This window comes from Bombus terrestris, chromosome 12 (assembly GCF_910591885.1).
Source record: "Bombus terrestris chromosome 12, iyBomTerr1.2, whole genome shotgun sequence".
NCBI classification, from domain to species: Eukaryota; Metazoa; Arthropoda; class Insecta; order Hymenoptera; family Apidae; genus Bombus; species Bombus terrestris.
The window spans coordinates 1723503-1750905 of record NC_063280.1 but is presented as its reverse complement, the minus strand read 5'-3'; the positions used below and the strand labels follow the sequence as shown (position 1 = coordinate 1750905).

Sequence of the window (27403 nt, the reverse complement as noted above, 5' to 3'; positions counted from 1 at the left end):
TCTTTCTTTTTCCGCGGACGTGGCGAATAAAAATCTCATTTCCTTCGTAAAGCTATATATCTCTCTTTTATACGCATTGCCACATGTATCACGTAACCATCAAGATTACAGCATAAAAACGTACTGCCGGTGTGCTTTTATTTCTCATCATTTCCGTGTCGTATTTTTTATCGTCACCATCGCCATCGTCCTCCATCGACACAGATACGGCCGAAGATGGTCTCCCGAAGATTTAGAGATATTCAGGATATGACGGGCAAACGGGAGAAGGACTTTTCCAACCTAACGGTGGACCTTGAGCAAAGAGTTTCATTCAAACTTTTCTTATTTCCGACTCAGCTCCGCTACACGACAATGCTCTTAAATTCTCTGTCTTGCACGATGGATACAGCCATTATACTTCGGGCTCTTCGTAAGAACTATTTGACTGGTCCTGTAGAAATTAGGTCATTCATCATCATCGGCTATGAACGAACCAAGCGATGTATAAATCGTGTCCACGATGCTTTATTATGAATTTTAGAAAATCTCTTTCAGTTATGGAATATCATTAGGATTTTCTAACGTACTTCAAAATTGTTAAGTATCATACATGATTATATATTACCGAGCAGTTTCTGAAACACTTGTAATTTTACGTTTGAATCGATACCTGTATTTTATCATATTATTGTAGTTCCAAATTCAAAGTATAATTTAGTTGATGAACTGGCATAGTCAACCGCATCGCCTGTAAGATGCTATTTTAGTCTCGCAACTGTTTGTTTGGCCTTGGTGTCCGTTTCAAATTTCAGAGCCGAACTGAGAAAAGAACATAGGCGTTTGGCGATCCAGGCACATAAGACACTCGCGAGCGGTGTAAGTTAAATGCGAAATATTCTCTGTTTTCTTTTATATTTTATATTCTCTTCTAATAAGTATATTTACATTTATGTTGCTAGATAACGATCGCTCTTTTCCTGTAGATCCTATCTTATCCCACAGTATTATATTATCATCTTTGTAATTATGATATGCATCATTTCTATAGCTTTATTCTAAATAACTTCGAAATTTGTTAGAATAAAATTATAGGTCGACGCATTGTCAGTTTCCAAGAATTTAAAACGAATTGATAAGAGAAACGAAAAAGTTTGTAATTCATCATGTCTATTCCGAGTTCTCGAAAATTCTGTCGAAAAGCCGGAACCATAGTTGTGTTTTTAAAAGTTTTCTAACCTCGATTACTCCGAAATTTCGTCCTGCCTCTGCTCCGCTGCACAAAGTGAAACTCGAGCATTTTCCACGGTATCAAGATAAACATTCGTGGACATAGTCGTTGCTTAGGAGCAGCTTGATTGTGAAAATTCGAATTGCAAAAAGCCAGGGAATATTGCAGTCAAACTGGGTTCTGACGATATATTGCGTACGCAACCAAAAGCGACATACACGCAAATTAAGCATTCAGCCTAGTGAATAGTAAATTCCCCGGTAACGAACGCTCAAACTCTTGGCGACCAAAGAAAAGTGGATACTATTTCAATTGAAAATTTTGAAGCGGAAAAAGTAAGGATTAAGTATAAAACAAAACTAATTTGTAACGAATTCTTTCTGTATCTTTTTCTTTCTTTCACCATCTCGTTCGAATAAACGCAATCTCTCTGATTTTAAACGTCTGCTATTTATACAGTATTAATTTTGTAAAAGAATAAGAATAACAATATGCTCGCGAAAAGGAGTACACGAATTCTTGAAGGACGTCAACGGACATAAATATTGAACGAGTAAGCCGATAAAACATTGTGTGACAAGTTGACGAAAGGAGACAAGATCGATCTCTTCCAGCTTTCTATTATCGGATAAAACGGAACAAATTGTAATTCGTACTCACGTTAGGTTCGTCATAAGCGATAACGAGCCCCATCCACGAACGAGCACGTTTCCATCCGTCAAGACTGGCGACATCGCTAGCCATCAGGGAAAATTCGATCGAGACTACTCGATCCGCGATCCTGTTGCGATAACTCGAAGTTGGTGATCACTGCGGGGTAGCCATCTTTTTTTTGGCGCGTAAACGTCTATCGCGCAGCATGCGATCCTATCTACGATGTGGCATGGTCAAAGCACGAGAAGGAAACGATCAGGTAAAGTGCACAAGATAAAAGGAAACACGAAAAAGTAGGATGGGGCCTATCTCGACGAGTCGCGCGTCTTCTATTCCGGAGCAGATCGAGGGGTCATCGTATTCGTAAGTGGACGACCGATCAACGTCGACGTCGTCAAAGAGATTTCTTTGTGAGAATCTCTCGAACTCCTTCTATGGCGTACAAATCTTATCAATCGGAAAGTCGAGTAAAGTTAGACGCAAGTATGCCTAATTCACGATCGTACGTAGAAAAAACAAGGGAAGACAGATAGAGAAGAAATAGATAGAGAATAAAAGATAATAACAGATAAAACTTACCACTCGGCGAATGAAGTGCCTTGAAGTTGCAGCCAGTTTTAATAGTCGGTGAGCTCCTCGGCTGAAGAAGTACAAGTGGCAAAAAAAATCTTAGCGAGCTATCTTGGTCGTTAAAAAAAAGGTAGGGTAAAAAGATAACTTCTTCCTTTTTCCACTTTTCGCCCTGTTTACACACTTCCGTCACTCTCACTCACTGAATCACGGTTTAGAGTCCTTCGAGTGTGGTCCAAGTTTTTCACCGTTTATACCCGATGCGACGATCAACGACAACTGCGGCAGCTACGATAACTAACAAGAACACCGCGAACGTTCGTCCCGCAGTTTACACTATGAAATCGTCGACTGGTTCTCTGCTACTGTTTCAAGGAGACCTCCGGTCTTTGTTTGTTTATGCCGCGTATGCGTGTACGTTTTGAAGCAAAACCTCCCTTGGTAAGTACATCCAGACACGATAGTTTTGTATATGTTGTCACGGTTATATTATTTTACTGACGAGGTTTACTGGTTAGCAATATTTCGAATGTACGATGTGGTCACACGCGATTAACGAAGTGTAAACCATTTATACAGTATGATTCGACAGTTTCATTCACTACGGGGAATATCGTTATTATCGTTCAATATTTTCCCTCGAAATTAACACGTTGTCGTTCACCGTATGTATGGAACTATGGAGGTTGCAAAGTATTCACCGTCTCCGATAACTATCATAGGAATATACAACCCGAAACAGCACGCAAGGCAACCGTACGGTACGGCGCTCGCCTGTAAACTGAACACCCGTCGCGACCTGAGGCCGGGACTCGACTGGTTTCTGCTAGGGAATCTCCCCACTCCCCGGCTCTCTTCTCGCGCGACCCTAGGCACACCAACCCCTTGTCCAGCTTTCTCTCTTTCTCTCTGTCCCTCCCTTGCTCCTCTCTCACCCTCATACCCCTCGTCGTCCTTTTGCCCTTACTCTCACCCTATCACGCTTCATTTCTTTTTCTCTCTCCATCTATCCTTTTCCTCGCTATTCCACGTTCCAACTGCCTAACGCCGACCCTTCACGTACGACCGAACGACCACCCGTTTCTTCGGTGTATACCCTCACCCTCGTACCTCTTCCTTGATACTTCTTTTTCTCTCTTTTCGCTTTCTTTTTTTCTCCTCTTTCACTGCATCTTTCTTTTCTCGTCCGTCTTGCGTTCTCACTTTTTCTCGACACCGCGTCTTAGGTGCACTCTTTCCAAGGACTTTCCGGATCTCGTTCCCGTCAGCCGCCGCTCTTTCAGAAATATTTCGGCGCTAGTACACGCGCGCATGTACACCCTCGCACCCGATTCAACTCGACCCGACTCGCTTCGACTCCGCTTTTCGAACGAACAGCAAGAAAGTACCCCGGCCAATCCCGTGGCACATGCTCGCCACTTCGAGTCCTTCCATTCTTCTAGAATAAGGAAAAGAAAGGGGGAGTAGGAGAGGGGAAGGGGTTACAGGAAGCGAAGGGTGAGGGAAAAGAAACGATGAGTGGGGAGATCTTTTTATCATACTCGCGAAGGATGGATTTCTCGCTGGCAAGTGCACCAAAGTGTTTTGACCCTTCGTGTTTGGGGCCAGAACGATGGCCCTTTTAAGGATACGATGGCTTACATAGCACGATGCTCGAGATCCAAATACCGAGTGGCTCCTCGAAGACCGTTTCGTTTCATTTAAAACTCGAGCGTGAGAGGGACGAAATAGTAAACGACGAAAACTGTCGACGAACTCCGATTAAAAACGTAAAATTTCATGAATCACGAAGACACTTTTTGCTTCCATCGAAACAGTGTTCGCTTTTCGTACGAGTGATACATTTAGAAAGTATAATTAGCGTTTGATAAAACTGTGTTTCAATTTGCGTGACGCGGCTTTAAATCGACGAAATAAAATTCGCCCGATGCGTTGTACATTAGCGCCCGTGCCTGTTTTTCTTTTTGGTAGTATCCTTATATTTTTTTAGTAAAGCGTTAATTAAAGTTTGACACTACGACTAGCAAAATAATTTCATTTGCGATATTTATAATATTTGTGCTTCAAATTTTTACGCGTCCTTAAATTTGATACGAATATAAAATATTAAACTTCGTATTTTACCGAGTTTCGTATGGTATGGTCAAAGATAAAACGATCTCTACATGTACAAACGGAAAATTACGCGCAGGGAAAGGGGGGGGAAGGAATACGAATACTGAGAAGTGTCTTTTTAACCATACTATCTGAATATTAAATTTTAACTGTACAAGTTTGCATAAAAGTAAAAATTTGACGAAAAAGCTTTATGAATTCCCTCAAATCCCTGAATAAAATCATTATACAAAATCGGCATTTAAACATCACGAGATTTTTAAACATAATTTTGCGCAACTATACGTATAAGAGAAATTAACGTTTCCTGTATCCTTTCTACAAAAATTTGTCCAACTCGCACAATATACATATATATCGATGCAAATTAATTGAAACATTTATTATTCTTATTCGAAAATAAGAATCGGCGCGAAGTAATTCAAGGAAGGTTTATCGTCAACCGGCAATGAGCTTAATTAGTTTGTACGCTGGCGACTCTACGTTTTTCATCAGGAATATATTCTTTTAATACTGCCGAGGACGAATATAATTACATCCCTGGGAGCCACTTCGCTATGGATTGCTACTTCCGCCGTGTAAATGAGCTTTTATCCCCCGCAAAACGTAATTCCACCTTAATCCGTATCTCACTCACGTTTGAATATCATAAACGCGAACGTAATAAGTTCTTTTGTCGACGTCTTGTATTATATTGGCATCAGAAAGTAGTTTGAATTTAAACCGACATAATAAACGTTTTGCTGATCTTCTCATTTCGAATGTAGCACACGGCAAACGCATAAACTTAATACGCGCATCGGTTGGTTTAGTTCTCATGCTCTACGAGGTTTCGCTAATCTTCACCATGATACCCGCATCACACGAACCAAGCAATTAACTGGCTGAATATGTAGATCCGTTTACTTCGAGATGAGACCGTGTTGTAAGAATAAATCCCAGTTGCATATTTACGGTAAACGCATACACATTCTTAAACAAAAGAAAATCATTTTACTTTCATCTTCATTCTGTATATGTTGGAAGAACCGTGCAAAATTTTTAAAAGAATACAAAAAATAACATCATTCTTGTTTAGCCGACTAATCTACGAATATTCGTACGTTCACCAACAAAATGGCATTTGTCGTCTGCTTCAGGCATCTCTTAAGCGAACCAAGTTTCATGCTTCTGCGAGCGGAAAAGGAAGCGCATAAAATTTAATTCTATCCCGTAGGTTAAACGTAGTCCCTCTCGAAAATTAGATTTTTTAATGAAAGTTCATTCGCTCTTGAACCCTTAATCCATAGTAGCCAAGGATTAAATTCCTGTCTGGCGCGAGCTAGAGCTACTCGCCTTTCGAGACCTTCGAAACAATTTACGATATGAAAGACGATAACGTCGGCGAGGGTATATGTTTTATGTACCGATATTACAAATTGTCGCCAAATCGAATAATAATTACATTTATATCAGGTGAAGTAATTAACGTTCAATTCGCCATGTAATATAACGATAATTGCGTGCAATTCATTGAAAGAGCTGCACATTAAAAATTGATATCAGGCCACAATTCTGAATTCCATTTCATGTGCCCGCCACTAATGCACCGAAATTCGTAATACACCAGGACAAGAGATCATCGTTCAAACGAACACATTTCGTTCTATTAAATTTTTAATCTGACGATAACAAATTAAATTCAGTGTGTCATAGTGATATAATATAATTATGGTTCGGATACTTCATCATTTATGTTTTGGATAGCGTATCAGTATACAAGTATTTGCATTTGAAAATTCATCATATATATTTCGACCGTTTCGCGATGAAGAACCACTATTGGAGAGGAAATAATTTTACTAACGACTGCTTGGTGTCAAATACTAAATCATCCTATTGCCGGAAAAGCAATTTAGATGAGGTACAATATTTTGAAGTCCTCGAGGAAACACGAAAATCCCATTTCGACGGCAATGAGCTCGCTCAATGGGTCGACCATTAACGAATAAATTGCGAATGACGTATTGCCAGTAAACTAATTCCAGAGTTTATCTGTTTATGACTCCCGATACAATGACTCGTGCCGGGCTCAACTAATTGGCGTTTATCCCGTTTTTCTCTCTTTTTTGTTTCTTTTTTTACATTTTGGCGTCTGCCCTTGAAACCTATGCACAAGTAACCTTGACGATCGAACAATCGTAAAATTTCTACTTATTGCAATTTCATACTCTCGCTTTTACGGCGTGACAGTCGGATTACGAAGGTGCTGTCGAATGTCGTAAAACCAGCAATAATCGTAATTTATGTCTGTTCCATAACTCGTGATTTACGGGACTTAAGGATTTTCATACACATTCTACAAATAGCTATCGGTGCAACCGGTTAGGATCACGCGCGTGCCCGGTCTTGAATATAATAATGGTAGGATCCCATTTTATGGCGACGAGGAATATCCACGTATAAAACATGAAATCTTCCTTATTATAATTTAATCAACGTACCTTCACAAACATTGCTATATACTAGGGGTAATGACAAATACCGGCACATATTTCATCCTCGAAGCAAGATTAAATTATATACGACATTTTTTTCGAGTTATTCGGAGGATGAAGGATGTTGCGTCTTGTCTTGTTCTCGTATGGTCGCACGCATCGTTTCGAGACACTCTATCAATTCATTACTCTGTAGCGACTTGCGTACACGGAATTTCGGTGAATCCCAGGAGCACCTTCGTGTGCTCATCGATCATGTTCGCGACTGAACTCAGACCGCGGAACACCGAAAAACGAAGCACCTTAACGACTCCGTACGTTTCATGCCGTGGCAGCCATACAGAAACACAATTACGGAGTTTTCACTGCGGAAGCTTCCGCGAGACCGCCCGGCAAGACGTTGAATTTCTTGCCGGGTACGCTCGTCTTTTGCAGCCTTCCGGTTTTTCTCTCAGCTGTGGCTTGACGATCTGTAGCTGAAGCAACGCGGCTGAGAAACGGGATGTATGTGGTTTGTCCGGCAGGTAAAACTAACGAGTGCGTCTTCGAAACTTTTAAAAGCTATTTTACGTCAGGACTGTTTTCAGACAGTTCCATCGTGTTGTTCGGTTCGTAGTTGAACTAGTTTTTACCCGGTCGTTTAGCTCTCACCAATCGTAATACTCGACCTGCAGAAAACGCGAGTGGCTTCGTTCTTCCACATTATAATACAAAACACCAGCAGGAAGTAAGTATAAGGATTCGGTGTAGTTATTTGGCTGCCTCCATGGTTGTGCCATGGCGTTGAGGCGCGGAACATACACACAGAGGCTCGGTTGGTACAATGTGAAAGCGTAATTACTACGACAGCCAGCTCAACGAAGATGAACACGTTCACCTCTACCGGTATGGCGGTAATGCCTTCTCTTCCCTGCCCAGTCGTTCGCTGGCCTCGCGTCGTGTCCTACTCGATATCTCTTTTCCTATTCTTCTCTGAGCTGTCCTTTCATCAACATTTCTCCGTTCGACCTGTACGACTCGTCAAGGGTGAGAAACATTGAGAGTTTCATGTATGTACACCGCTATACCAAAGGGTAGTGGTGAACGCGAACATCTTTGTCTTCGCCTTCTACTGACCCTTCTTCGTCACGACCCTTGTCTCTGCCCATTAGAACCCACCAACACGCTTTTTTCCCTCACCGTTCTATCGTTGTTTTAACGCCGTATAACGCTGGACACAGCCCGCTTCCTGGAGATAACGTCCTTTCTTAAGTGGCGATCGATGTTCATTAGGGAAGTGTGATTTCTCGAGCATTGGTTTAATGAACCGGCGCCATCGCCGTGGTCTTAAAACATCGGTATTTATCAAGTTTTCATGGGTTGCTTTTCAAGACCGTGTTTGGAATTTGAATTATCATTGAAGATAATAGTTGTCTATGTGATTTGGAATTTTTTTTAGTAAAGTGATATATTAAAATAGCATGTATATACATACATACATACATACATACATACATATATACATATACACGGTGATACATAGCTATTATTAAGAACCATAGCGCGGTCAAATTTTCCAGAATCCTACATTAACTCGATTTATCAATACGCAATTTAGGTATTATTGGATTCATTAGAGGAATCAGGAAAGTTATGTTGCTCTAATGAAATCGCGTGGCATTTAACAATTCCTATTCGATACTTGTCATTCTAATCACCGATACTTGAAATTTCTCGACAAACATCACAAATATATATCATCATTGCGTAATCATTAGTGAAATTTTGCAATTCAGTAGAAGAATAAAAATTCCACGTACGAAAGAAATAATTCATTACAAATGAATTTAAAAAATCCCAGGTATTAAAAAGTTTCAACAAAGCTTATCCGTAGCATTACGAAAACACGTTCAATCGATGCATTACAAGATGCAAGACCGCTCGAGCTGCACTAACAAGGAATCGACATTTCCATGAAATCCATCAAAAACTTTTGCCAATAGGATTTGACAAACGCGGCGTGGCTGGTTCCCTAAGTCTACCGGAGCCACTCCATCGTCAGGACTGTCGTATAATTCCATTAGTTGCGCGAACGTGGATGTTCCCACGTTTGTCGTCTCGGCATAGCAGGGAAGGGCCGGGTATCGTTCAAAAAGTTTGTCGATTACAACCACTTCGTGCGATTAGTGCCACGAAGTATTCGGGTGCAGGTTTCCTCACAGTATATCCTCCGTCCACTGTACACCCGACGACGAGCATCGTCCTACGGAACTACTTCCAACTTGAAAATATTTGCGTATATCCTTATTACGAAGTTTCGTGATCGAGGAGAGTGGCGAGAAGAGGGAAGCCAGAAGAAAGTTCGTGAAAGTGTTACCAGCCAGGAAAATGTTACAGCCGAAGGAGATAAAAAATATTAAGAGTTTATTCGCTTACTTAAAGTGCCATACGCTGCTACCGAGCAACGATATCGGCCAACGATACCCTTGATCTTTCCATAGAATATGTTTTTTCTGCCTTTTTTTCTTTCGCTTTTTCGTTTTACTAATTGTACCTCCAACTCTCATAACTCAGGTGGTGTTGTATTTTGGAAAATTCTAATAATTTCTATTGGTATTGATACAAAGTAAAATATTTCAAGTATCTATCTTTCTCTCTTATGTTTATTACAAATTAAATATTTTTTACGATATTTCATTCTCTTGGACGAAATTAAAAACCTTGTCATAGTATTATTAACATGTTGAAACACAAACTGACCACTAGAGTGCATTAAATCATATACGAATACGTATCATATAAGAAAGCATCTGCATGTGCTTATAGAAATTCAAGAATTGCCTGAGGCAATCCTGAAGCAAGGGCCATACATTAAACATGTCTATTCTTTGGAATAACTTACAATGTATTACTTTAGTGCCCTACTTGCGACAGTTGCGATAAAAATAATTCGTGTCAATCCTGGGCCTAATCGTTCGAGTGTAAGTGAATCAAAGATTTTCCTTTAATAGCATTGAATGTAGGGTACAGCGACAATAATAACGTTATCTAATCTTCACTGCGGTAGTAAGGTGCACATAAACTTCATACAAGCCATACGATCCTTGCCAGGTATCCATAACTGGTGAAAGCGGTTGTCCTGGCAGAAATGTTTATCCCACGAAGTGGCGAGATTTGGAATGCTGCCACTTGCTCTACATACGTGAACTGCAGCGTCAAACAGCTATTCGCATTTCGGCGCACACTTCTGCGATTTACACCCAGATTGCATTACATGATCTTGAGCAAGCTCTACCGTCTCTTCTATCCGACCTTTCCTTCCTCGTTGAATATTATATTTTTTATATACGTGTTCTCGGCCTTTCTTTATCCAAGGCGTTCGTAGGCGTTCCGTAACTTCGAGTTATGCTAAGCCACGAAGAAACGAGTCAATAGGATTCATCTTCAATTTTATTAGCCGATTTGAGTATAATTCCAAAGAAATGCGACGAAAATGTTTGCGCCGCGATCGTTGCCAAGATCTTTGGATGAAAAGATACGGGCAGAACGACATTACAGAACTGAAAACATCATTCTATGTTATTCTTCCACGTGTTAGTTTTTTATCGCTTGAAAGTTCCTTTTTAGGCCATGATACTGATTAGTCGTTTGGTCGTATCAGTCGTTATCAAGGAATATTCTGCAAAAGAGGCTTATAAGTAAATATATAGATATCAAATATATCTTGTAGTTAAAGTTTCTTTAAAAGCTGTTATAATTATCGATTCAAACATAACTGATACTAAAAAATTGGCTCTAAATCTTTCAACACATTTACTCAATTCCGTATTTTATCAGTTAATCCTCAATGTTCCTTTTATTACACGATCTGGAAATCTTCTTAAAAAGGGATTGCGTTATCTATTGTGTTCCATAAAATACGTGCAGTATACTATATAAGCAGGAAGATTATACTGTAACTTTGCGAAGCAACGCTAATGCAGACACGAAGTCAATAAATTTCGTAATTTTCTGTTATCTATGTCTATCCCTCCCGTTCTAAGCCTCCGAACGAGTATTAATGTAAAAATGGGAACTCTCCCGCTAGGAATATTTCTGGATATTATCTGTGAAATGTGTCACGGCTGCAATATGCACACATATTACGATACATCGGCCGCAAACACCGTTTCCCGATACGATGCAAGCAAATTGCACGCGTTTCTCGTTTATACCGGACATCATGGCTTGAAACGTAATTCGCATGACCATTCGCAGCAAAAAGTGCACGGGCCATATCGACGGAGATATCGAAATAAAAAGGAAGGGCACTTCGTATAATCGGAAACGTCAAATGATTCATTTCTATGAAACCCATTTTGTAAAAAGAAGATATATCAATAATCAATATGGGACATTACGATTCATCATTTTTTAATCGGAAATATGATTACTTGAATTTTATTCTTTTCAGCGAAGTAACATCTAGTTACTAGTTGCGTGTATCATAAGTCGATACATTTTATACGTTAACACTTATTGTACAAGCATGTTAATGAAGCTAAAGAATTTTTTACAAAATAATTTCCCGTTGTAATCCGTGCTCCGGGTCTTTGTCGGCGCTTCATCCGAAAAAAAGAAAATCGATGCGAACCCTAGCGTCCGTCAGAACTAGATGTTTGTTCGATATGCTTTACCGGATACCGAAATACAAGCATGACGTGAATTCTAGATTAAATAGCCGACGGCGTATTAGAAATATAACGGCAGTTTCATACGTGTAGCTGTCGAATCTTTTGATTCTTTCACAAATCGGTGAATATACATTATACACGTGTATCTATAAAATCTCAACCGCATGTCTCCGCGCAGTTAAAATTTTGATATCGTTAATCGTTTGAAAAACATAGTTTCAGCTATAGATAATATAAAATAGGATAATTCGACAACACTTAAATATTTCGTCTTACAACTTCGGTTTTCGTATAATAGTAAATTGGTTGACGTTCGATCAATGTTTGTCATTCTAACCTGCGGATAATGTATAAAGAGTCTTCACTCGCAAAAAAATATATTTTTATTGCAAAATTGAAGATCGAAAATAGTAAGGGCTGTAAAAACGATCGTTCCGCAGGAATTCCTTTTTGATATTGTATCGAAACGCGTGGATACAGTAACATGATGTATCGCGTTAAAGTTTAAAACGTTTCTGGCTGCTCGAACTGTTTACTTTCTACCATCTTCTAGGATGGACCGCATGCGGTCATGCTTGCTACATAAACGACAAGGTTCTTGTTGTAATTCGCTGACGTGAAACTCTCGCGCATAGGAAGAAAAAGGTTGCCAAAAAAAAAATCATTTCCGTCCGTAATTAGTAGCATCGTTTACGACGAAACAGTGAGTTTTGGCATCAGCGAAATGAAAGAGGGGTAGAAAAAAGATAAAAGGTAGAGGAACGATACCTGTGTTAATTAACGAGACTCTTTCGTAATATAATCGTTATGTTTTTCCAAGCGAAAAATCGTAAATATTATTACTGCAAATGCGCTGCAAGCTCGATTTGTTTGCGAAAAAGGCTTGTCAAACGACCATATAGATATTTTACGATATTACTCAGTTATTCTGATCGTTGATATTTTACGTAACTTTTTTGAAATATTGTATAATATATATGTATGAATCGTAAATGAAAGTTAACTGGTAGCTAGAGAGAGGTTTGAAGAAACGAATGATAATAGGTAGATGTGGCGGTTCGCTTCGAGGGAAATTAACAATAAATTCATGCAACATATACGAGAATTGCCTGCTACGGAGCTTCTGCTTGCCTTACGTTCTTCATCGATATTCCTACCTTCGACGTCCCGGATAAAAAGGAGCTACATGGTTCTCTGGAGAGAATGCGTATACATATCGTGCACGTGTTCGCGGATGAATTTCACCAAAGGAGATGTAGGATCCGTATTGGTTGAAAATCCAGACGATCGAGCGAATGCATGGATTTGTCGATCGGTTCATGTCGCAAGAACACTTGTTGGTAATCGAACGGAATGATTTTGCGCAGAGGAAATCACTGGCTGACTCAGCGAAGCAAATCGTAGCCAAATCGAAAGACTAGACCTCTTTGCCGTTAGGAAAATTTCAATTACTCGCTAGGAGTCGTAATATCGGGTAACATAAATATTGCATTGACAAGCCGGTAAATAGGGATTCATTGTAAAAACATCTAATGGTCGAGAGAGGGGTGCCCATTTCGGGGTTGCTTTCCATTTGGTTCCATGGTGGGCTGCGAAGTAACCCCAGCAGAACTCCCGGCTGTGACCGAACTAGATGCTATTGGGGGAAAGGTAAAGTAAAAAAAGTAATAGAACGAATTTTGCACGTGTTAAAAATATGGGAAGGACTTAATACATTCTTTGAAGCGAGTGACTAATATAGTTTCTCACTTGGAATAGTCATTTGAACGTGACTGATGCGACGTTGTTATTTTATCTCGATGAAAAAAATTTTTGTTTCCCTATTTTATTTCTTTCCTCCTGCTTTTTATTGATTCTTTTATTTCTTTACCTTCCTTTCTCTCAACTTATCACTTCTTTTCTTCTTCCCCTTTCATCTTTAATCCCAGCGTCTTCCTCTTCTCTCTTTCTCGTCCTTTACCCTTACTATCTGCATTCTTCTCGCTTTCTCTCACTTCTGTAGTTTTTCCACGCTCCCCTCCTTTCTCTCTCTCTCTCTCTCTCTCCCTCTCCCTCTATCCTTTTGTCTTCCTTCTCTTCTCACCTTTCGTTTCTTATTTAGTCCCATTCCGTATAAAGTATACTTCAGAAGAAGACAGTGTTGAATTTCGCGCGATTTTAAAGCTGGGCTAGCGCATTTGTTTGTTCCGCATTATGAAAAACGTTTAGCCTGTAATGGCAAAACTTTCCCCCAGGAGCCACTGTAAAAACGAAGTTTCTGACGACAAAGAGTCGTTCTCATTGTAAATTCATAGTAGGCGAAGAATCCCAAAAGTGTTTCAGGGTGGTTCGAATGAGAAATGCGGGACTATCTTGGGGAACCGCCTCGGACCAATCAGGTCGTCTTTTCGTCGTGTTAAAACTACTGGAATGGCTTAAATGGTCCTGTGAATCGCAAAGGGCAAAACTATATAGGGTCGCTCCCCGTGAACTGCACCCGTGAACCGTCGTTATTCAAGTGTTACACGAACACGTTATACTACTTACCCTGCAACTTGCCTCTTGTATTGCTCCGCTAGGAACCATATTGCCTTTACTCACGAGTACTACTAGACATTGCTCCATGAATATATCTTTTCTAAGAATTTGTACTATTTTTTAAGTTAACGAAAGATCATTTCCGTATCGATAAATTCGTAGAAATTTAACTTCAAGTTGAAAGGTTGTACCATTCTTGAGTTTTAAATAATTTTATCGCAGAACATTACGAAAATTTACTGGAAAACTCCATTAAAGTCTGGCTTATGTACTACGTTTGTTATAAAAATAAATCATAATTTATATCTTCACACAACACTACGCTGTACACCATATCTCGAGGCTTTGGAACTAAAATCTAAATTGCATAGCTCACGGCAAGCTCTAATATCTTTCAAGATTGAATTTCAGTTCGTATAACACGAAATCCTATAAAATTCAGTTGTACGTTACACCCCGTAGCATAACCGAGAGAGCTTAGGGCGTAAAAGTGTAAAGGATTAATCTCGTTAACTACATCCATGTGCACCGAGAAGAGAAGAAAACCAGTCTAATCACGGATCATAGATATCCTCCATACGGATTAAAATAACCACAAACCGAATCACTGATAGCTTTCTCGTTTCCATCCACTTTTTTTTCTTTTCTTCGGTTGTAACGAACGTATAGATTTGTTTCTTGCGAAGAGGAACGATGCGAGCGTCGCCGGTGTCGCCGATGTATGCCATTTATCGGTTGACCCACTCATCCTCGCGATAGAATCCGGCACACGAGTCCGATTTCCCCTAACTCCCCGGTTTATTAGTGGGGAGCCGATCATCCCTTTGTGAGACCCCATTGTGAGCCATTGGTCCACGTAAACGAAATTGCCGAGGGGCAACGGAGGGATTGAATACAAAAGCGAGTATAGTATCTGGGCGTGACTGGCGACGATTCGTCGTGGCTTCGCCCGTTTTCACGCTACAGTTCCCGAAAAACTGACCCCCTTCGGTCGTCGTCGTCTCCTTACTTATGACGTACTTCCTCTTCTCAACTTCGCAATAAATTACTCAACTTGATACTGTTTAATTTATGATAACAGTACACTCAAGCTGTCAGCATTATCCCGTCCTTCTATGTATTTTTAGGTACTTATTCGACTGTTCGATAAGAATAGTTTAAATTTTTTAGTATCTCGGCATCGTGAAGTTAAAATTAAACGAAAAAGCAAAAGATAGTATAAATATATTTTCGTCTGCATACGTATTCATTTGAAAGATTTCGTTATGAATATTCAAGCATTTATGAACACAGGTAGTAATGTATTTGAATGTGCTGGGAATTGTGGATCTTAAAAGTAAAAGAAGTAAAAGTAAAGGAACACTAAGATTACACTTAGAATTTATATTAAAATAGTTTTAGATTTATTTAATAAACGATTTGCACGCGTTGATTAGTCGATATACATTTGCACGCGTCTCAGCACTCCCTTTGTCTCAGCATCTTCTATACTACACTGCCAACGGAACAGTTGCATTCATCTGTTTTTCGAGACGCTGTGCACACACATACTACCATACACTCATATTCACATACGTGTGTCATTACTACGCGGCTAATCTACACTAGCACACAAAATTATACATAGCTCAATAGAATGTTTAAATACATAGGTATATATTTTTCTATTGAAGTTTGTCCCTACAGTTTTCTCAAATCAAGCCTTTGTCATTTGCACAACTATCCCATCGAGCCTTTCAAATATAGTCGGCGGTTATTCTTCTTCCTTTCATCCACTGTACATAATTATGTCAGTTACGAATTGACGAGCAGCGAAGAAATTGAACTTTATCGTTCAATTAATTAGTGGACACGGCCGACGAATAAATCGGCGATATACCAGTCACGTTTACCTATGGCCACGTTGCTCCTCGTCTACTGCACGAAATTCCATTTATGCGCAGTGAAAAATTGGGCAAATCGGTTTTTATTGGATTCGATGTGTACGCACCGATACCGCGTGTGTACCTTCCGTTCAATGTTTTCTGTTATTGAATCGAGAATCAGAACACGAGGCTCGGTTTTGCTACCGAAATTTTCTTGCCTCCGATTGAACATGGGATATTTTCGAAAAAATTACAACATTCCTCTCCGCCGACTTTCATATCTTCCGTTCTGCCCGGCAATTTCGTTGCTTTAATCTTGCGATCGCGAGTTTCTAGTTAAACTCGAACAAGCCACGAGGAAAAAGAACCAGGCTTCATTTCGTATCTTTTCACTGAAAAAACTCGTACATCGTTTTAATTTCGTTGTTCAGATTGTGATATTAATAAATTGCTAGGATTCTTACCGTATCCCTTTAGCACAATAATTAATGATATCGAGATACAATCCTTTTTCCTTGTCGACGGAAATTCATGGAATCCGCATGATAATCCGCTTCCTTTTCCATTCGGAAAACTCTTCCGGATTTAGAGATAAACAAGGCGTTCACCGTATCGAGCGTATCGATGATGAAATGGAATTAAAATCTAAATTCAATTATTCTTTTCGTTTTTTCAATCGAACCTTGACAGCGAACTATCGGTCATTGTCTTCTGTTATCGAGAATTTCAAGCACCGGAATCCCCATAGTTGATTTCAGAAAAATTAATCTCCAGTGCAAAGCGATTCGAAACACGCGAGCGATACGGCGCGGTATTTAATTCATCGCCGTCATTCACGATTTAATCCGTTAATTAAATTTCGTGCACTGCGATAGTGCCGAATAAAGTTTGTTCTGTTGACAGTGCGCTTAGCTCTCTCCTACGCTTGTCAGAACGCTCCAAATAACCGCGCGTTTTCTATTAGCAACTCAATTTTCTTTGAAATTTAACCATACTTGAACGCAAGCGAAAAAAAAGAACAAAAAAAAATATTAAGCGGAATTTTCTGTAAAACGAACCGGGTTAAGAGTAGGTCAAATACTCCACTCGCACTTAATGCGACCGAGCATTCGAAACTTTTCAATGTTACATCGGTTCGTTGGAAATATTCGTACGTTACGAATTCTGCAAACACTCCAACATACTACAGAGAACAACCGGTGATACTTACTGCGTTAGTTGAATCGCTCTGAAATATCCGTATACTTCAAGGAATGTAGGAGAATCAGTTACGAAACGTAGGGAAGTACGCTCGTTTCCAATATGGAACATTTGAAACGAACAATATATATCTTGAATATAGCCTTGTTCGAAAAATTCTCTTTGTCGACACAGATTAATATTCGTAGGAAAATCCACTTACAAAATTTCTCCTTTTGTTCTATCGTGAAAATTTCGTAGAACTTTCTGTTTATATATAAATAACATATTTTCGACGGATATATAAAAAAATAAGCTTAAATCCCTTTTTCTGTTGAATAAAAAGAATATCACTGTCCAAATGCACGATGGAAGAATTATTTCCAACATTCAACGAATAACCAGTGTGACGAACTTTGAAAGCCTTTGAGCTTCTGAGGGGTTTCCTCCAAGATTTGCCATCGGCAGGCACAATCTTGATACGCTATAAAGATAGATTAAGTATACGACTACAGTTTCGATCCTGATGAATCGAATTATCCTTGGGATTAATGCGAGGGGCGTGCTGTGTGTACGTAATCCCGGAATTTTATGAACACGATTTGTTACGGACAGTCGATATCCCAAGTCGGATATTTTTTTCTAAAGGGCAACCGCCTAAAAGTTCCAAAAATGGCTAATTAGAAGTCTTCCGATTAAGAGAAAGAAAAAGTAACATTTTTCTCGAGTAAACTGGGTATTACGGAAATTCTCAATTATGAAGATAAATAAACTAATCAAATAAAAAATAAGTAGCGTAGAGAAGTATATAAACTTGGATCATTATCCTTTCTATCTAGCAACTTAATCAATCCACTGTGTTTCTTACAACAACGTAAACGAATAATCCAGAAAGTTACCAGTACGTTATATTCAACTTATTTTCTGCAGACGCACACTCCAATATTCGTTATAAACAATGCAGAACAAGTAACACATTATGTTTCTGACGTATCCTGGACTGTCTCCAGAAGTTAAACGAAGTTTTCTCGGAATTGTACCTACAAACAAGAAACTTTCTATACAGCAGCTCAGCCTACGAATCTTCTCGAAGAAGCCGTCTGATGAGCACGAATTCGTCGTAGGTTTCGCGCGCGAAACTTGTTGTTAGTTAATAAAAAGTTGCGTGGAAGTTTGGAGCATAAAGAAAAGTCGATCAAAGCGGTATGGATGGGCTTTAAAAAAAAATCACGAATGGATAATGAGACCATATCGATCCTTTGCGAAACGAAATCGTAGGAAAAAGGTCGTCTACGAAAAGGTAAACTCATTATCCCTTACCGATCACCGGGTAAACATTCGTTAAAGAGTATAAATTATGAAACAGCAACACATATATACGTGTATAATGCATGTACAATTTAGCGGGGACTATTTAAATGATAATTGACGCCAGCACAAATGACGCTCGCGGTGTGTTTAGCCGGGTGAACGCAAGTCTCTAATTAAAACGTCGTTTACAGGATTTTCGACATTTATGTAGCGACAGGAAATTGCGGTTTTAGTACGGACAGTTCACCAACTGGAGATTTGCTAAACGCGCTGAAATATTTACGTTCGCGGAAATTTATTGCATATTTGATGGCGCACCGCATAAAACGCCCGCACCCCTTGTTCGTGTTAGTTGCGCTTAATAAAAAATGTATTATGCAACTTCTCGCATTATCGATCGAAAAGATAGCATAAAGGATTGAATTATGCAAACAAGCTAACTTCAATTTGCATTTTTGTCTTTCTCTCTCTCTCTCTCTCTTTGTCTCCCGACTTCTTCGTTTCTCCTCTCCTTCCTTCCTCTCTCTATCTTTATTTTTTCTTTCTTCACGTATAACGAGAAAAGTAGGAAGGAACTCTTGATGAAGAATAAGACAAGGAGTAAACAAAAATACGCATATTATCCGTGCAATGAGAACAGCACGCTCGTGCTTTTAAAAAGAAATATCGTAACCGGTTTAAGGTTGTTATAGATCGACCTATACCCCACCTATTATTTTTCATTATTCGTTCGTTCGACAGCGTAGCGTCGTGCCATCGAACCCTTCTGCGAGCCGCCACGGAACAACGCTTGTAGTTTCAATTTGATTATACCACCCGCCAGCATCCCATCTCTTCGAGTCTCGATGTAATTTAAATAAGATAATCGCGCTCGGATCGACCCGGTACAGCTATTGGGGTACGTGCAAACGGGTGCGTGTCACACGAAGCTGCTGCGGCCACTGGCATGCTCGGAACGAGAGCCTTGCGTCAGGTGAATTGAGCTTTGTTTAAGCCGCGCGCACACGCTTCTTTTATATATGAGTAATACGAAACTGCGGGAGGCATGAATCAGAATCAAGGGAAGCCGGTGGAAATGAATGACAACCCATTTGTATGACGTATCTTTCCTCACCCCCTTCTCCCTCCACTCACTTCACCTCCCATGGCCGTGATTTTACGTTCATGGTGGCGAGACCGCTTCTTCTTATGTCTCGTGTCGTAGGCAGGTAAAATATCACGGTCGTACAAAACACGATTCCGTTTACCACCCGGCGTCACAACGATAGGCACGTGGAATAAGAAACCGGAAATCTACCGTACCGTAACTCATTCGACTGGCAATGCCCGTTACAATTGCTACGAATTCCAATTTAACGTCTCGCCGGTGTATCGTGGAACCGAGCGCAGTGTCCGCTATTTCGGTTCGGAGAAACCCCATGTTCAGGCGCCAGCAAGTCGCGGCGTAGGTGTATCGTTATCGTAGCACAGGTCATACGGCTCCAGTTCTGTTCAGCAAGTGGCACAAGCCGATACAACCACTCGAGGAAACAATTACCTTAATAAAGGGTGATCCTTAAAATTTCAAAAGATTATTATTCGCGCTACCAGTATAAAGGCAATCGATATCTTTTCAATTCCCTGTAAGCGGCTTATCAAAACTTCTTACTTTGTCGAGTAGGAAATCTATTATGAGAAATGATAATGTCTCTTTGTGCTACTGTATGATTCTTTTTGCACATCTGCGAGGATGATTGTCAATTTTCCAACTCTGTTTCACGTGCGCTATTTATTAAAAAGAAAATAATAATACAAAAATTACTAATCATTATAATAAAGTAATAAATCTAATGCGTTGTTGAGTATAGTTCTTTGACCGTTACCATGAAACGTTACGGTGCATCGGTTGAGACAATAATATAAATGCCGTGGAGGATCCTGCGGCGATATAGTTATAATTTTTATCCGAGAAAATTGAATCGAGATGAATGTCACCATATAGTGCAGCGGGATGTCGGCTCGTGGAACACGAGTAGAGAGACTAAAGGTACCCCGGACGGAACTCGCTAGCCTGAAAATCCCCTTGGGAGGGTTGAAATCTACTTCTCCCCCGTAGTTCCTCCTCTTCTAATTCTGAGTTCCATCACATTGATTCTGCTCTCCCTTCTCTCTAGACCTCTATCAGCATATACAAGGAGGGTCCAATTTATAAACTGCCCGCAGATTCACTCGGCTGTGGTGTCTGATTAGATGTCCCTACGATTGAATATATCTTGATGGTAATTGGAACAGAAGATTTCGGTTGGAACGGGAACGCGTCTATTTTCAATTTACGTCCATTGTGACCGAACCAGAAAACGCAGCGTTTTCTTTTCTCCATTTTTTCTCCTTTTCCCTTTTCCAGCCTTTAGATTCGATTAAACGAAACGAAATTTCACTTAATAGAGCACGCGTCTTTCGGTACGTTACGTCGTGTTCGTTCTCCCGTGACTCGTTTCGTGCGAGACAAATGTTAATACTACGCAAGATCTTAGCGCACCGATTATATGTAACGTAGCCCGACATTAAATGTAATACGTCGTGTATTTAAAGAAAAAGAAGGGAAGGAAGGAAAATCGTGTATCACGCGAACGCGTTATTGAGAATTTGCACGTTACTTCGAATCGTGTTTTCGTTGTTAGTCGCGCCAACGGTTACTTTCGTTCTAAAAACGCGTACAAATGAAGAATGCGCTGGAACCGAGACACATTTAACGCGTGAAAACGGTTAAAAGAAATTTGATAAAGAAACAAACAAAGATGTATTAAATGGCTTGTGAATAGATTCGCGGTGGAAACCTGAGTTTACTATAGAAAGTGTTGCGCTAAAGAATTTCTTGCGAGTATTCTCTCAACGCTCGCCATCGTTCCAAATGAAACGTCTCGAATAATTTTTTCCTTCGCGGAAATTGCATTTTACTGATTCTGCCGTGTGAGAGCATGAGTACGCATTTTCCTTCAAACAGAATTCAAATGCGTTTTACTTGCCCCGATAATTCTGTTTCGCTGTTCGTAATTCGTTTTCGTTAAATCCTTCTCGATTCGGAACTGATTCGATATTGAATCACTTGAATAGAGGGGTTACGGTGTAACGCAAAATAGATATGTATGTATATGTACCTATATGCGAATCTATTCACCAACTGAGATCCCCTATTCTGATAACACTGCGTCACTCTTCCATGGGGTAGTTAGAGATATGATTTATACGTGTACTCGACAACGTTGCTATGCTAGAACGATAACGTTCGAATAAGTAATTGCACATTGGCAAAGAAGGTATACCGAATGTCTTATTTATAAATCTGTATACCAAACGACGTCGCTCTACGATTAAATTAACTGGGAACCATCATTCTATAATTATATCAATAAAATAGACTATTTTGATCTAGAAAATACGTGTCATACAGCTATTTCCGATTAAATCATGACTTTGTTCGGAATGTTATTTTAATTTAGGTAGCTATGACACGATTTCGTTAAAAATTTAACTTTAATTCAGTTATAATTGTTTGTAAAAAATGATGAAATGAGTGACAGATATCCAATTTGGATCACTATTTGAGCCATCAGCCAGATATGCGACCATGATAGTAGCTCATTTTGGACAACCATGGTGTCTATAGTTGTGTCAGATTTTAAATTAGAATTCATCACGTGCTACCCTATTGTTGTAAGACCTGTTTCACACTGTCTCAAGTTGAGGGGCACAAATCTAACGTTCGATCAGAATTCCAGGACACAGACGTAAAACACGCCACAGACTACACAGAACACTCTAGTGTGATTCAGGATGTTCCATGAACTCCGGGGTGGAGTCTTTTCACTATACGGTGTGTCGTGTCTCCTGTATCTTGTAGCCTCAGGGTGATCATGATTGCTCCTTTAATCAACGGTATCCTGCATTGTCAAGGACGCATTTTTCGCCATTGTCTTTTATACACAGCAGAAAGCATCTTTTTATGCTTCCAAAATATTTCTTTTCAATAGAACATAAATATTAAATGTCGAACGTAAATATTAAAATTTATTTATATGATTTAATAAGCTCGAACTTTCCATATTTTGGAAACATCGAGGAGAATTGTCAAGCACAACCTATTTACGTCTAAAGTTGAATTATGGTGACTTATGGAGGAAAAGCAAGGTAGCGTCTTTGAAAGTTCGATATCGAGGACATTCCGATGCTTTGACGGAGAAAGTTTGGAATCTTTTAATACCATCTTAAAGTCCTGGACCTATCTGTTCTCTCTGAACTTTCTTCTTTGTACGCGGCTCGCTATCATCATTCAGTACTTTCAAGTCATTTGGATTGGCACTTCGGAAGCTTCCACGTTAACTTACAATTAGATAACGTTCGGTTCTGGGATCAAACCTGCCAAAGTATGTAATACTTGAATTGCCGGAATTCCCTCCGTACTTTTCAACTGTTAGTCTAATATTATCGGAAAACTGGATTATTTGACTACAGGGTAACATCGTATGTTTTATAAAGAACGATAAAAAATTCGAACTTCGAATAAATTAAATAATAAATTTCATAATAATAATAATAAACCTTTAGATTTTATACTTATAACCTTTATACTTTCTGTGCATTGCACGATAGATGTTTGCTCTGAGAGAATGTAAATCGAAAACAAAACATTTTAGTAAGTTCAAACATTCAGGAAAATTTGATATTAAACGTAGACTTTCAAAACCAATTTCCTCGGCTCTCTCGAAAACGTTTGAAGAATAGCACGGTGTATTTCGGAAATACTAGCATTAGGAGCAACCTCAGCATATTTCTTGAAAAACCTTCTTTATGTCTGTCGTGCGCCATTCAACTACCTCGGTGAAGCTGCTGCGGAGTGAAGCACTCACCCCTTGGGACGAACTAAGAACAACGTTTCAATAAATTGCTCCATCAAGCAAATGCCAGATTTCTGTCGGAAAAGCAATTCCAGAAGTACCATTTGGTAAATCGAAAGTGGGGACCTACAAAATCTGAGTTGTCAAATTCGTTAAATGCAAGACGTTGTCCCGTGATGCCTTCACGATTTCCTCTTTTTTTTCGCTCGAATCTATTCTACATTCTTAAAACTTTCAACAAAAATCGAAGTCTGCCGAACGTAACTACGCGGTCGGTGACTCCTCTAAGTTAGAACACGTCGCGAACGGTACCCTCCAAGGATCTTTCTTCCACTAGGTATTAAAATGATCAGACCGAACCTTCTATTTTCTTCGTACCGTAGTTCCCGCATGATGCTCCTCGCTGCTCGGCGTGGACTCGTCGTTCTCGTCGTTATCCGGTACATTTAAATAATTGCGAATGCCGGGTGTCGTTTTAGCAAGGATAATTTATAGGAGCGATTCGCGACGCTCGCTGAACCGACTCGTTCCGTGGCGAATTCCACCGGAGCCTCCTGCCTCGATGTAATCGTCACCGTTGCGTATCCAGGCGGATTCATCCCCCCGTTCCATGGTCTTCTTTCATTGGCGCTAGGAGGGTGAACTTAAGCCCGTCGGTGTTTCATCTACCTCGGTGACGCTAGCGCTGCCGTTGCTGCCTTTCGCTCCGACAAGCCGCTTGTTATGATTGTCTGGGCTAGGTATGTACGCGGATCTGTGTTCTACTCCCTGCCCAATGCCGTCGGTGAATTCAGGGGGTGAAATCGAGTCGCACCCTCTACACTCGATATGAACTTCCAGTCCTTCTGACCGGGGACCGTAGAGTGAAATAGGAAACCGTAACGGAGTCAGTCACTAGTTTTTCTTTCATACGTCCTTTTTTTACGAGGGAAATTGTTGTAACCGGAGAAAAATATTTTTAGGGTGAATATCGTTTAAGTGTGAAATTCGAAGGGTGTTTATCTCGACTAACGTGTTTGAAATTCTGCAAATTTCTATGTTATGCGAACCGTAGTATGATTTTATTTCAGCGTGACGAAGGGATTTTAGAATCGTAGAGACACAGGATACACGGTACGTTACGGTTTCGTAGACAGGTTGCGATTTAGATTTTTAGGTTTTACAAGTAAAATGTCCGCTGATAACGTCTCTCATTTGGAAGTCCATTTATTTTAATAATGTGCGAAAAGAAAAATATACGTGAGTACCTCGGACCAGAGTCTTTGATGCAAATGTACAGCCCTGCCTCGGCGCAACCTTTAGCCACCCCTCTAGTCCTTCGTATCTACCACCCCGTGCAATTCGACTCTGTCTGGTAAAGCAGCGTGCAGCACGGAATTTATTCCCGAGGGAGAGGAGCAACGCGCATTTCGATAAATCTCTTCGCCACCAATAACGTATTAAATTTTTCGCTCTCTTTTTTCTCTACGGCTCTCTCTCCCTTCTTCGGCGCAGACCGACGCGGGAAAGGAACAAACGGACTATCGATTTCACGTAAAAGTTAATGCCGCGGGTTATAAATAAAAATAGCGAAACACTCGCGTGACGTAATTCCGCGATTTATGTCTGAAAATATGCGAAGCATATTTTTACATTTTTTCGCGTGAGTGGAGAAATATCGCAACTGCAACGAAACTTGTCTGGAACCTCGTTACGCGGAGGGAAGTTCGTCTTTTACGAATAGTATAACAAGCGTAAGACAGGTAGAGAACGGTACGACAAGTTCTCGAATATAGTTGCGAATGGTTCAGTTCGGAAACGGATTTGAATAATCTCATGACCCTTCCTGTTCGACTATTACGAACAATCCAGCTGTGTCATGTAAACCGTGTATTAGAGAAATTACAGAGAACAAGGGGAGATTAATTTGCTTCCATAAAGCTGATTTTCACGCGACCATGTCGCTAAACAAAATCCTATTCCTTTGCCTTCTACGATTCTCGTAATGGCAAACTGGACGGAAATTTCGCATTTCATGGTTATCGTCAGCGATACCATTCGACATGATTTAAATTTGCACGCGCAGTGGTTCCAGGCTTCGAGACGATTGATAAGAAAACGTTAAACGAGTCGTGTGGACACGGTCTGATTCAGCACGCCTTTTCAACGATCCTTATTCCTTCGTAGTTCACGCAAAACTTGACTCAGCATTTAGGTCGCAAACGCAAATAATAGCCCTGTTTCAACAACTGATACGGCCGGAACACCCTTATCCCTCTACTCGATATCCGTATCGATGACCATTTGCAAACTAGAGATCAATAAAATTTAGTAGGAATGTTATATGCGGAGCCTCTCAAATATTTGCGGTTAATACTCGTTAAGATATCGTTTAAGATATTTAAACGATTTTGTATCCGTCGCTGAGTAGAAGAGAGAAAAAGAAAGACAACAGAGTTGGAAAAGAAGAGAAGAATGTACAATTTCCAAATTCAACGATAGTCAACGAGTGAGAATAAGGAGGACAGCAAGGACAAACAATAAAGCTGTCTAGGTTCTATTCTAGTTTGATACTCCAAGTTCTCTCTGACATATTTTATAGCAATTTAGCCTATTCCTCTGGAGGCACGTATCTAACATACCGCACAATTCAACTCTATCAGACAAGCTGTTTTCAAGCACAACCCGACATCTCCCGGGACAGGCTGGGATAACGTTTCGATAAATTGAAGTACTATACGAGCGGCGAAAATTTTCATTTCGATGTCAATTACGTAAATGTAGATGGTCCTGGCCGGCTGCATTTTCTTCTTCATGTAATTTAATTCTTTCCCTGCTGAATATCAACTTCGTAATGAAATTGTAATGAAACCATCTTATTAATCGAGTTACTTCTGTACGACGAATTCACAAAAGCTTTTGTATCGTATTCGTATCTAATATAGAAATGTTTGTTGCAAAATTGTAAAGATATAATTGAGATAGGAATTTCATGGAGCTCCGTTTCAATGAAACATTTCCAGCCATAGACTCGGTCCACCGTACGTATAGTTGAACTGTATTAGAAACCATGTGGTATACAAGCAGCAAAGGAAATGTTACTATACAGGCGAACCCGAATAAACCTCTGTACTGCTTTCTTCGAGCACTAACCGGCGACGCGTAGTACAAATTAATTTAACGGCTTAAGTTCTCTCGACCGACGGGCTCGCGGAATTTAAATTGATTCACCGGGAAGCGTGTTCCATCTTGTCCGGCGGCAATTAAATTACAAAATATACAGAGCGGTGGTCGGGCAGGCAGTGAGGTGGAGCGACTGGCCACGGAATATCCCTTAACAAACCCCCCTCAGTCCTTCGAGTGTACCGTTGCTGTAGAATTCGACTCTATCGGGCAAACCGTTGCGCAATACCAGAATTCGGTCTCCAGGGACGGGAGGAGAATAGCGTGCGTTTCAATAAATTTGACTAGCAGCTCGTCCGCCGCCGCACCCGCCCACTCGTCCCACACATCCACCCGCCGATGTTCGCCACCCACACCGCATATCCGGCTGTACTACAAATTAAACCCGCGTGTACTTCGTTCATCGAACAAAATTTCAACACCGGCTTGACTCGAAACTCGGCACCGAGGGTGACGAAGCATCGAGTTAACATGATCGTACTTCTGCCCCCTGATGATATTGCACCAGCGAGAGAGGGACTTTATTGACTATCTGTATTTTAGAAGTCGTAGTTTTGTACGAACGGTCCTTTTCGTTTATCTGTTGCGATTATTCGTCTAGCTTTACATCGTGTCGTTCGACTCAATATTTATTTAATTTTGAGATATCTACAGACATTAAGTCCAAACATACGCTATTTACTGTAACAAGGATGTAATGATTCAGCTGTTCAAAAGTCACATAGATGAACTTTGATACTAAGAAATTAATTAAGAATCGATTCTGGAAGTTTCACTTGTTCAATAAAATTATACTGTGCGTTTAGAAAGAAGAATA

At 40.1% G+C, this 27403-nt stretch overlaps 1 protein-coding gene across 1 annotated transcript in view; it reads right to left on the bottom strand.

Moving 5' to 3' along the window:
* Positions 1–3256, bottom strand: part of LOC100644690 (MOXD1 homolog 2) — a 173183-nt gene extending 169927 nt beyond the window's left edge. Inside the window, exon 1 of the mRNA XM_003399421.4 lies at positions 2444–3256. The gene's annotated coding sequence lies outside the window, so the exon portion shown is untranslated. The remainder of the gene's footprint in view (positions 1–2443) is intronic.
* Between the last annotated feature and the right edge of the window lie 24147 nt (positions 3257–27403).